At 40.2% G+C, this 13,488-nt stretch overlaps 1 long non-coding RNA gene across 1 annotated transcript; it reads left to right on the forward strand.

Moving 5' to 3' along the window:
* Positions 1 to 4,307: 4,307 nt before the first annotated feature.
* Positions 4,308 to 6,469, forward strand: LOC127643932 (uncharacterized). The gene is made up of 5 exons (XR_007970602.1): positions 4,308 to 4,875; positions 5,053 to 5,073; positions 5,234 to 5,308; positions 5,693 to 5,785; positions 6,385 to 6,469. It is a non-coding gene; the product is annotated as an uncharacterized LOC127643932 (long non-coding RNA).
* The last annotated feature ends 7,019 nt before the right edge of the window (positions 6,470 to 13,488 follow it).

The following is a 13,488-nucleotide window of genomic DNA, read 5'->3' on the forward strand; positions in this document are numbered from 1 at the left end:
GTCAAGAGTAATCGAGCACACGCTTCAATCTACGATTAACCAATGGTAAGCTGGACCAGCCCATATAATTATCATACAAGAGACAGAAATGTAAGAATAAATACAAAAATAAATACATTTGGGAATATTTAAATATAGAAATAAATACATGTGGGAATAAATAAATATAAAAATAAATGAAGGCATAAATAAATAAAAAAAAACAAATGAAAGAATAAAAAATGTTTTAAAGAATACAAATAAAAATAGAAAATAATAAATAAAAAAAGAAAATAATAAATAAAGGAAAAAAGTCATAAAAAATAAATTCAGGAATAACTTTCATTAAAAACTAATTATATTTGTTTTATCAAGACATTTATCCTTTTATTTATTTTCTTATTATTACATTTATTTATTTATGTATTTATTTATTATTTTTGCATGTTTTGTCCTCGCGCGCGCTGTGTAGATAAGCCAGCCGTCATTGCCACGGAGTCTAGTTCTATTCCAAGGAAGGAAATTGCCTGACTGGGCTGTAGTGAGCTCTTGGTCCAATTGACTGCAAGACCCAAACTGTTCAGATGGCTGAGGAGAACTGTTCTGTTAGACAGCAGCTCCGTATGTGACTGTGCCATAATCAGCCAGTCGTCCAAATAGTTCAGAATTCGCAAGCCCTGACTCCGCAGGGGTGCGAGCGCCGCATCCATGCACTTTGTGAAAGTACGGGGTGCTAAAGACAGGCCGAACGGAAGGACGGTGTATTGATAAACCTAGCCATCGAAGGCGAATCTCAAGAATGGCCTGTGACGGGGATTTATCTGAATCTGAAAGTAGGCATCTTTCAGATCGAGAGAGATAAACCAGTCCCCCTGGCGCGTATGCGCGAGGAGTTTCCTGATTGTAAGCATTTTGAACGGTCTTTTTGCAAGCACCTTGTTCAAACCCTTGAGATCTAATATTGGTCTGAGGCCGCCGTCTTTCTTGGGAACAAGAAAATAACGGCTGTAAAACCCCGACTCGCTCAGCGAAGGCGGCACTTTCTCTATGGCCCTTTTGCACAGAAGGTTTGCTATTTCTGAACGAAGCATGCAGGCTGCTTCCGTGTTCACAATAGTTTCGAGCCGCGCTCTGAAGCGGGGAGGACGGCAATCAAACTGTAGCAAATATCCCTGTTTTATTGTGCTTAACACCCATTTGGATATCCCTGGGATAGCTTCCCACGCTTTGAAGCGTAAAGGTGCGTACACACTGCCAGCGACATCGCGCGCAACAGCGACTCAATACCATTCATTTTCAATGCGAGCACAGCGACTTCCGGCGACACGAGCTGTCGCGACCGTTGGCGCTAGATGTGGGCGTGTCCAGCGACGCGACAAAGTTGAGAAAAGTTCAACTTTGGAGCGACTAACGGAAGCGACAGCCAATAGGAGAGACGACGGGAGAGCTCACGTGTCCCTTCTCTCTCTCTCTCTCTATCAAGACGGATGAAAGGCTAATTCTTGCTGTTAGAAATGTTCCAGTGCTCTATGATATGTCTCTTCCCACGTACAAGGACATTTTAAAGAAAAATACTGCGTGGAAAGGTGTATCTGAGATCGCGGGGATTTTATGGACCCATACAGACCGACATTTGCATTTTCGCCGCAGATAAACAGCCGCTCTGGCAAACAGCACGCCTTGTTTCTCATTCATCTTTGATATAAAGAATTTTATGTACTGATTCCATTTATATTTAGTCTTTTCCCTACAAAATGTTTGTTTTTAGTGGCAAGAAAAGAGATTCGCTGTCAACAGCAATGGAATGACATCCGTGAATGTCATTTATAAACGTTACTAGGCAACCAGTAGTGGGAACACCCACTAGCGACTTCACCGCCAGCCACTGGCGACCTGCAGCGATAAAGTCGCTGGCAGTGTGTACGTAGCTTAACGCTAGAGGGTGAATGGCCAAATCGCCCTGATTGCTGCACACAGCGCGCTGAACAGAATGTGTGAGCGCGCTTACTGTGCTTATGCATGACTGCTCGCAGACAGCAGGGACAGGCTGTTCTGTGAGTGACTTCCCGATTGAGGTGAATGAGGAAAGAGTCACATCTGTTAAGTGATGCGCGAGCATAGTCACGGGCACGGGACTTACATACAGAGAAGTGTTTGCTGGCCGTGTGACAGAGCGGGCAGAGAATGGGCGCGCGCACGTATTCGTGAGCGCGTTTATTGACTCTAACACTCGAGCGGGCTGTGTCCGCTTTATGTGAGTGGGCTCTGATCGGGACACGGGAAGTGTAATGCTTGTGTGTAGAGGTGAACACTGGATTGTGGGCACATTTTCCACACATAAGGCTGGTCGTGTGACAGAGCGGCCAGAGAAGGGGCGCGCGCACGGATTCGTGGGCGCGTTTATTGACTCTAACACTCGAGCGGGCTGTGTCCGCTTTATGTGAGTGGGCACTGATAGGAACACGGGAAGTGTAATGCTTGTGTGTAGGGGTGGACACTGGATTGTGGGCACATTTTCTACACATAAGGCATGTTTGCTTTTTACAAGATTTCTTTGGGTCGCCGTGAAAACGGCGTTTGAGTGCTGAGCAAGCGGGCAGTATCACCGGCTTGTTGGCTGCTGAATCCACCACTGTAGTAGCCTGAGAGAGGGGACTGACAGGGCGAAGCTTTGACGGTGGTCCGGCCGCGGCGGACTGAGCCGTCGTTTTTCAACAAGGCTAGGAGGACTTCGGTTGCTCAGGTTTCAGCGCAACCTTGGACCGAGGCCCGCGAGGCGGCGGTCTGCGGCAGCTGTCTGAGCCTGATCGAGGCGGCCGCCCTGTCGACGCTGAGAAGTCTGACTTTGTTGAGCTGGGCGCTGTGAAGAGGCTCGTGCAGGAGGCTGGTCACGTGGGCGGACTGCAGAGGAGCTAGCGCGACGTGGCAGGAAGAGGTTCATGGCTTCGGTGGCTCTCTGGACTTCTGAAAAGCGGTCAACAATGCCACTCACCGCGGAGCCGAAGAGACCGGTCGGAGAGAGCGGTGCGTTGAGGAACGTGGAGAGCTCTGCTTCTCCCATGTCGGCTAGCGTTAGCCACAGGTGTCTCTCGGTCACAGTCAGTGAGGCCATGCACTTTCCTAGAGCTTGGGCTGCAGCTTTGGTGGCGCGAAGGGCGAGGTCCGTCGTGCTTCTTAGATCTGTAACAGCCTCTGGGTGCCTGCCTTTCTCATCCCACTCGAAGAAGGTCCGCTTGGAGGATCTGTAAGACGGCCATGGAGTGCAGAGCAGATGCGGTTTGGCCGGCGGCGGAATAGGCGCGGCCAACATAGGCGGAAGTCGCTCTGCAGGCCTTAGACGGGAGCACTGGCTTAGACCGCCATCTCGCGGAGGGCGGGCAAAGGTGTGCTGCTACCGAATCCTCGACCGGGGGGATGGAGGAGTAGCCCTTCTCGGTGGCGCCGTCCACCGAGCGAGAGGGGTGGAGGCGTGGGAGCGGATCCTGGCCGAGAAAGGCGTTCCACGACTTTGCAAGCTCAGTGTGGAGTTCCGGCAGGAAGGGAGCGGGTGTTGCGCGGTGACGGCTCTGAAGAAAGCAGCCGTCGAGTCTGTTGGGAGCCTGCTCAGGGGGCGGTGACCACTCGAGCCCGAGGCGGTCGGCGGCCTGTGTGAGGAGGCGTGTTAGTTCCCCGCCGACTCGGGCGGGTCCTGCTGGATTCCTGGGCCGAGGAGGAGCGTGGGAGCCTGACCACTCCTCGCTGTCGAAGCCATGATGGAACAGCCCTTATCCTCCGCCTCGTCCTCCAAGATGGCCGCAGTCGCGGCCGCTGGGCGGCAACTGCGGCGTCCGAGGCGGGGAGGGTGAGGCGATGCTTTCGAGGAGAGGCTCGGCGAGGCAGTCGCTTCTATCACCGGTTCTGGCAGCCTTTGGGAGCGGCGCTTTTCCTGCGCTGGCGAACGGAAGGCGGCGGCGGCTTCGGTTCTGAGCGCCGAGTCGAGCCCGCAGGGTCGACATCAGAAGCTCCTCGCAGAGGTCGCATCCGCCTTCAGCGAGGCGAGCGCTGCATGCCCCAGTCCCAGGCAGAGAGCGCCAGATGATGTGGCGGTCTCCGCGCTGAGAGGGGCGGGCATGAAGCGCAAGTGGTGCGAGGCATCTTAAAAAGACGCTCGTTACTCTTTTGTGAAGTTCGTTAAAAACTAGCTTGCTCTAAAAAGGATACGTCGCCGGATGGCGTAGCTCGCAGGATGGCTGAAGGTGGCGGAGACGGCCGGCTTCTTCGAGCGCTGTCCAAGCTTGCTAGATGCCCCTCGAACGGCGACGCGGCTTCCAGTTCAGAGATGCGAAGAGCTTTGCTGAAGAGATGAAAATCAGGGTTCCAGCCTACGAACTACGCTTATATGCACTCTAGCCACGCCCATTTTGGCGGGCTTTGATGCAGTAAGCGCGCGGACGCCTCTCATTGGACGCAAGTTCACCCAAGTTCGTCTATAGGCTGCAGCAGTTGCCGCAGAGCAACCAATGAGCTCGCTAGCTAGCCCGCTCAAGGTCTGCAATTGCTGCACTGCGTTGACAAATTATACAAAATTAAGGATAATTTTTTGGCTTCAATATCTCAGAAAAGATTAATCTTTCCCGTAGCGTAAGCTAGCTTATGCAATCCGAGAGAACCTCTCGTAAGAGAACTCCTATTCACTTGCATTTTATGGGTGTATTCACATCATACATCCATCAAAATATAAGTCACATGACTTAAAAGCAGTAATGTTTAGATAGTTCGGCAAAGTTCTGATATTCTGATACTTCTACAAAGATTTTATGATGCTCAGTGTTATGTGTATTGTTTTTAATCTATCAATATTTTGCTTCACAGGTGCCAAAGGCTCCATCCAAGTCTTCTCTGTCTGGTTCTGCCAAAGTAAGTATTTTGTTTTCACCTTGCAAAAATACATTGTGCAGTTACATCAGTGTCATTGCTTTGTTAATTCTTAATAAAGTGTGTAAATGTTTGTAGGTAAGCTCTTCCTGTCTGTAAACTGTCCGTCTGTAATAACATTTAATTTTATTATTTTTTTGTCATTTTTACTTTTATTAGTGTTGCAGTGATGCTAATTATGTAAGTACTTTTTGCTGAGGATTTAGGTCTGTACATACAGATTTGTTATGCATTTCTGTGATGGATGAAATGGCTGAATAAAAACTTAAGTTGAGTTTTAAATAATTTATTTGAAAATAATGTATATTGTAAATCTCTTTTTATGTGATCACAACCACAGGTGGAGTTAGCACATGGCACAGGTATAAAATGGCCTCCTTCCCACTGGAGATTCTGATCCACAGCAATTTGAAAGGTAAACAGTTTCGAAGGCCAGGTCATAGTTTAAAAGTTGCTAAATCTAGCAACAAAATTGTGACGTTTGCATCAATGCTTAAACCTGCTCTACGCAGCTGCTTGTTGCCGAAGGTTCGCACACAAATTATGTCATTGCAGCGTTGCTGGGTAAAAACTACAGAGTAGTTTAAAAAAAGGCTAATTCTACCTCTCCTTCATTATTTTCTTTACTGTCCAAAACATCCATCAAATCTTATACTATCCCATACTATAGTTATTTTTCTTCAGTTCCACTGTTAAGGTGAACAAAAATATTTGGAAATTTAAAACTAGTTTGAAGACAATGGTGCATGCCCTCTGTACCCTATACAAATGTTCATGTATCGTGTATTGTCTTTTGTAGGAGGAATGAGTAAAACTGAATGAGTAAAACTGACTGTGGTGCAGAGAGAAGGAATGCCCTTGACAAGGACACACACCATGGCAGCAATATATGGTAAGTCAATAGTTGCTGTGCGTCATACTGTTTGAGTAGGTACTACATTTGTATTTGAATTTACTTCACAACCATTAAAAATGTATGTTCTATATGAATTAAATTTTGACTTTTTATTTATTTATTTTTTTAAATACTATGAATTCGGACATACTACCATGTTGGCATACTTTTTTTCGAATACTGTATAGTAGATAAGTATTTGATTTTGGATACAGAGTTGGTGAAAGGAAAATTTACTAGAAAAATTCAGTTAAAGGATTAATTCAACCAAAAAATTAAAACAATTTCATAATTTACCCTCATGTTGTTCCAAACCTGTAAGACTTTAGTTCATCTTCAAAAACACAAATGAAGATTTTTTTATTTTTTATGAATTAACTTTTTGAAGCGTTAAATTGGTAGTTAAATTGGCGTGGACTGTCAATGGAGGGACAGAAATCTCTCAAATTTCATTAAAATATCTTAATTTGTGTTTTGAAGATGAACGAAAGTTTTATGGGTTTGGAATAACACGAGGACGAGTAATTAATGACAGAATTTTCATTTTTGGGTGAACCATCCCTTTAAAATATAGCTGTGATTTTTGTCTCTTACAGTGGCAGTGAAGAAGTTTCCCAATGTGTCCAGAGGAGCTTTGGGGTTTGCAGTGAATTCTAAGATGGGGGAACTGAGATGGCTTGAAAAAAAGTTAATTTTTAGAAATTTAAATGTTCATTGCTTGATTTTTATTCAAATGTGTTACATACATGTTCACATTTTAGACATCATATAAAGATTTTCTTCAAATCTTACATTTTCTTGTATTGAAATATATGGAGGGCAAAATATATTTTTAAATGCCTTTAAAATATATTTAAAATATATTTTCAAAAATGCCCAAAAAATGTATTTGTAGATGTATTAAGACAAATATTTTAGCAAATATATTTTTTGTATATTTTGAAAAAGTATATAAAAAATATATACTAAAAGATAGTTTTGGGCAAATGAGGACAGAAATTAGATTGGTACTGCAAGTCCGCCCATATAATATTAATTAAGATTAAAATTACCAACTGGTTACCAACACACAACTATTGATTCACGACGTTGCCACAACGTTGCTACGACAAACAGGCATCGTCACAAAGTTACGTTGTGGCGACGAATCCAGGAATTTCACTTTTCCGGTTGTCACGACGTAACCACTTACGTTGCCACGACGAAAGATTCATAATGTGATTACGTTGCCGTTACGTAATGGTCACGTAATTTGGCTAGCTGGGAAAGCCAACACTGACCAGCTAAAACCAGCCTGACCAGCTAAGACCAGCCTGACCAGCTAAAACCAACACTGACCAGCTAAGACCAGCCTGACCAGCTAAGACCAGCCTGACCAACTAAGACCAGCTAAAAACAACACTGACCAGCCTGACCAGCTAAGTCCAGCCTGACCAACTAAGACCAGCCAAAACCAACACTGAACAGCCTGACCAGCTAAAAAAAGTGTTCAAAACCCCTCTAAAACCAGCCTGATAAACCAGCTATGACCAGGCTGGGAGACCAGCCTGACCATCTTAGGCTGGTTTAAGCTGGATTTTTCAGCAGGGGCAGTCTGTATTTTATCATCTCACACCCATAATCTCTGAAATGAATACAGATGCAACAAGCACGGCACAGAATGAAAATAATGATACTTCTCAGTTCTCAAAAGATTAAACTGAACTGTGCCTTGAATATCGTATCATGCGATAAAAGCCTCTTAAAGAGACAGTAACAATTTAGCCTTCGCCCTAAGCATTGACATCCCAAGTAATTGAAAAGTACAAATGGTATTATTTTAAGTTTTTTTTATTTCTCTCTTAGGTTGTAAAATGCCACGTTTTTGAATGGCATGTAAAAACAATCACTCAATCTCCATTTTTTCACTGGATCTGTTGCTATTTTAATGATTTAAAAAACAAAGCACTGACCATTTAAAGTGTGAGCTTGTACATTTTGAAATAGTTATAAACTGTCACAGCTATGCAGTGATATTATGTGCCTAGATAGTCTTTCAAATAAAATTAGTTTACCCCAAAAATATATTTCTCTCATCATTTACTCACCCTCTTTCTATCCCAGATGTGTATTTCTTTCTTTCGTTTGCTGAACACAAATTAAGCTTTTTAGAAGAATATCTCAGCCCTGTTGGTGCTTTCAATGCACTTGAATGGTGATCAGAACTCAGAAGGTACAAAAATCACATAAGTGCAACATAAAATTAACCCATAACACTCCAGTGGTTTAATCCATACTTTCAGAAGTGATATTATAGGTGTGGGTGTGAAAAAGATCAATAGTATATATTGCATATATGTAGTGTAGGGTTTCTTGGTTCAGGTTTGGGGAATGTACAATTAATATTAATGATTGTAATCAATGATTAATCATACGGTTTGAACTAGATAACAATACATTCTAAATTGCCCCAAAACAGGGGTTATATAGCCCAAAAGTCTGATTCCAGAAATTTTAAACTCTTTCTATGTTCCCAACCACTTCTTCCCACATTAGATCCCTCATCATTCTTTCATTTTTCCCAATTCTTACACCCAAAATCTTTAAGCCCTCTTCTTCTTTGAAAGGAAACAATTTTTCAATATTCTCACCTTCCCCTATTTTCATGTACACCATTTTCTGTATATTTATTCTCACCCCGGAGCCTTTACAGTATCTTTGTAATAAATCCATATCTTTTCTAACACTTTTAACATCGTTCACTATTAAAGTTGTATCATCTGAGTATTGATACATTTTTTGTATCTCTTCATTCTCTCCTAAAACAATCCCTTTGACCTCCTTTTCAGCCCTTATTGCCAACCCCAAAGACTCTGCCACTAAACTGTATAACTGTGCCGATAACGGACATAGTTGTCTAATTGATCTGGAGTTATTAAAAACCCCAGTTAAAACCCCCCTTGCACTTTACTTGACTTTTAGCCACTTTATATAAAATTTGTATCCACTTTATAAAATTCTTCCCAAACCCAAATTTTCCTAAAATCTGAAATAAAAACTCATGCTCCACTCTGTCAAAGGCTTTTTCTAGATCCAGACTAATCCCCTTTTATCCTCAGCCATCATGTAGCTCACCACGTCCCTTATGCTACAAACTGTCTGTTATATCTCTTCCTTCAATCGCATATGCCTGATTTGTTTCAATAATATTAGGTAAAAATGTTCTTTAATCTGTTTGCTAAAATCTTTGCTAAAAGTTTAAAATCTGTGTACAGAGTACAGTGTTTGTGCATGTGTGTAGTTAGTAAGTGTTTGTATGGTGTGATAATCTGACACAACCATTACACACAACAGGACTCTTTTAACAAATAGCCTGTAAAAACAACTCTTCTTACGGGTCTTCAGGGAAAACAACTTTAGTTGATTACGTCAAACATGAGATGTTTAAACGGCACTCTGGCAAATTATTTTATTCCAGGTTTGGAGAAACATTTATTGTGGTTCAGTCAATGTACTACAAAGTTAATGTACTTATGTACATTAGTGTAATGTATAGAAGGACTGGTCATTGTGAATTTGATATTATAATGATACTTAACTTTAAAGTGTGTTTGTGTGTGTGTTAAAACTGACATCTTTGTAAACTAGAAAATATCGCAACATTTAAACAAATAACTATTTACAAATGAGGATAACTCTACAACAAACAAAAATCCAATTGTGGCAATAGAGGAACTTTTGTGAGTAAATGCAGTCCTGTAAACACGTTACTTCATCATTTATTGGTAGACTTTGTGGTTTTCTTGAAATAAAAATCAGTAAAGCGATGATCAGTTGGCATCACAACAGTACACATTTTTGTTTACATGTACACGTTTCTGAGTCTGGGGTTTGATCCAGAAATGAGTAAATTAATACCAAAAATATGGGTGTCAAAGTAAACTCAGCCTTTGCATTTGTGTTTGACACCCCACTGACGTAACAGTACCATGAATGTAGTTTCAGGGTGTGAATTAAGTGTTAAAATATCTTGTGTGTGTGTATATCACAAGTCATTTGATTGTTGTCCAGTATGCTAGCACCCCATTTCTTTGAAATGTTCACACTTGAATTGACATGGGTTTTATGATAACTGTGTACAGCATACTATAAAAACCTCTGAATTTGAACTATTGATTTAGCAAATGATTTCTAAAAACTTTCTATTCTTTGAAGTAATTATATTTACTTGTTGCCTGTATTACAAAGAGCAATACTTCTTTAACCACATCTCTACCATGTTTCACAACGTTACATGGAGCACTTGATGGGTAAAAAGAAAAACTTTTATTACAAATTAAACCCTTTTATCTCCCTTGTTTCACACTTTTGGTTGTCACCATGCTTTTCAATGAAAGCAAACCATAAAACACCAGGAAACTCATGGCACCATATTGTTTTGCTGAACAGAATTACACAAGACATTAGGTCTCATCGGGGGTGCGTATTCTGAAAAACCTCCCACCCCAGACCTCTGACTTCCTGTAAGAGCTCAGTATCGATTGAAAGACTTTGGGTGGAAAAATGAGGCTTTGAGTGGAAAAATGTAAGAATCTTTGTTACATTTTACAATGAATGTATGGTATTTCATTTAAAATGATCATTGTTGAAATAAAAATGTTAAATACATTTTATGGTTTAAAATGTAGTTTTTGTTCAGCATCTTTAAAGCGTCATTGCTAGAGATGTGTTAGACAGCCTAATGTTTAAAAACACATTTTCTTCTCTTTGTCAAAAAGTAAAAATGCAAGACAACATGTGTTAAAGATACATCTAAAATTACGTGAAATGCTTTATCGTGTTTTAGTAATATAAATCAAAACACAAAACTTTATTTTTGTTAAAATATTTGTTCATATTTAAACTGAATGTGTGTTTTGCTGCATAACCGTAGTCTTTGTTTTAGAATCTCATGTTTAAATTAAAAATGTAACAAACCTTTGTATTAAAGATATCGTCAGAATTCTTTAAAAACATTATTGCGTTTTAGTCAAATAAACCTGTTTGCTAAAATACTGTATTGCCTAGTGAATGTGGATTTAATTTGCAGCACACCCTTTACACATCGTTTTTAGAAAGATACTTTTCATGTCTTTAATAAATTTAAGAATCTTTGTGCTAAAGATACATCTAAATTAGCATTTAAATGTGTTACTGCATTTTAGTAGCATAACCGTGTTTGTTAAACTAATGTTAAACGTAATCTTTCGTAACACCATTTATTCCTTATCTTTAAAAATGAAAATCTGAATGAGTTTGCTTCACAACCAATATCCACTGATTTGGAAACATTGTTAAAGGTAAAAATTTAAGATATTTGTTGTTAGAGCTATAGTTAAAAATATATATATTATTGTGTTTTAGTGAAATAAAAGTGTTTGCTAAACTAATGCCAAACATTAGCTTGGAAAAAATATCATTTTAAAAGAGTAATGCACTTTTTAAACACCCGCTGCCGTCTCGCACACAAACATGTCTCATCTGTGACATTTGCACACAAAATACACTAGACATTCTGTTTTAAATGGGTTGTGTTTTCAAATCTGAAGACCACATGTAATGTAATGAGTTTTTTACTATGGCTTAAAATAAAATATTTTTAGATTGACTACCGAATAATACACGTGTATAAACCTCGTATTATCTAATTAAACAGTTTAACCCCTTACAGAAGTAAACAAACATATGGTTTGAAAGTGTAAACAACACACCGTTCAGCCTGCTTTTACAACGAAAAGAAGAAATAGTTATATCATTTGTAGCTGTTTGATATTGGCATACTTCTGCCGCTCTGTTCTTTTATGTTGATACGATGTTGCTTGTTGGTTTCATAGTTCTGAGCATTGTACTTTTTTACGTTTAATTCTATCATTTTCATCAGTCACATATCGAGAACTTGCACTTCGTTTGGCATTCTCTCTCTATAACGCTTCAGATTCAATTCAATGGTCTCATGTCTCCATTGATTTTATAACCCGCTTTTGTCTCTCATGTTTAAGACGTGTTGTTAAACACATTGCATTTGTCAAATCTTTTGCAAGTGTAACAGTTATGTTATTTCATTAGGCCTATACTTGTCAATGCCAGAAGATAAATCACACAACCACTCAGACTATTTCACAAAGACAGTTTACTTTATTAAACATCAGATGAATAAGTCCAGGCTGCAATACAAATACTGCGATGCAGCACACGTTATAAAAACACAACAGCCAACTCAAGATCCACTCAATTCATTCACAGTTTTACCCCAATTCACCGCACCCCCATAGGACGCAACACCCTCCCCCTCCCCTGATCCCTTTCCCAATACAGTTCCCGCACTGGGGACAGAGACAGACAACATCCATACAATGTTACATAAAATAATTTAAAACACTTCCCTTGTCCTGGGTCGGCAAGACCCCTCCCTATGTATGAAGTGCAGGCGCGGGTGATTCCAGCGGCCGCAAAGTCACACCAGGATAATAATCAGTCCATGTCCTTTGGTGGATTCTGATACCAATAAAGTCCACTGTCATGCACAATAGCCCTATTACAGCAGGTAACATTATAACATTAGTCGTGATTCCGGTGACGCTAAAATAACGGCGACCCTAACTCAGCTTCCTCACGCATCTCCCACGCTGGGAATTAAAAGTTCAAATGCACACCAATTACGTCATAAAGCATAGGCCATAAATATTTTTTGTCACAAGGTACACCAATTAGGTCATAAAGCATAGGCCATAAATAATTTTTTGTCACAAGGTACACAATCACACCACAGCTATCTGGCGCCATCTTCTGTTTAAATCTGGGTTCATGAAGCATCGCAACAAACTCAAGATGACGTAGCCTATATAGAAGTTTAAAACACATTTTATTCATGTCTCTTTTATATAATTCTCAACAGAAAAATACACTTCCCTTAGACAACAATTGATCTCATTTTGTTTTCCATACATTTAAACGACCGCACATCTTGATTTAACTCAGCAGCTGTTTTTATTAGGCTATAATATTATTGAATGTAGGCCTATTAGCTTGTTTTTAGTAGGCGGTTGCGCGTGAAGAAAGGACCCATTAATTTACAATATTAATATGTTTAGTTAAAATCTCTTTTAGAACTGAATAATGCAACATTGGGATGTTTGATAGTTTAATCTGTGCCTGAATCATTTAAAAGGACTGTGGATAGGCTATACCAAAACCCCCGTTGTGAAATATCCAGAGATCAAAGGTTTAAATTGACACTTCGAAATCTTGGCGCATCTTCACTACACATCCCCGCCACAAAACATCTGTCGATCGTCGCCTTTATGTCTGAATCATAAAATTAATTATCACGCCAGTCTGGATCAAAAAACGCCTTATCAATTTGGATGCTCTCAAATAATTTTGATTGGAAAAATGCAATACAACACGTGTTAAAGTTACAATTTATAATGCATACTATTTCAATGACAATATTGTGTTTGCCAATCTGAACATTTGGTTTAAAATACGTTTTAGTCTCTGGTAAAAGTAAATAGCCTAACACTTGTTAATCGTTTATTCGTTTTTTTAAAATGACCGTCTGAACGAGTTTGCTCAGCCAGTATCGTCTGTTTGCGTAAAATAAACTAATATCATTCAATATCCACTGTTTTAGAATCTCATGGTTAAAAATAAAAAAAATTTAACAAACTTTTGTATTAAAG

The sequence above is a fragment of the Xyrauchen texanus genome, chromosome 5, assembly GCF_025860055.1.
Source record: "Xyrauchen texanus isolate HMW12.3.18 chromosome 5, RBS_HiC_50CHRs, whole genome shotgun sequence".
NCBI classification, from domain to species: Eukaryota; Metazoa; Chordata; class Actinopteri; order Cypriniformes; family Catostomidae; genus Xyrauchen; species Xyrauchen texanus.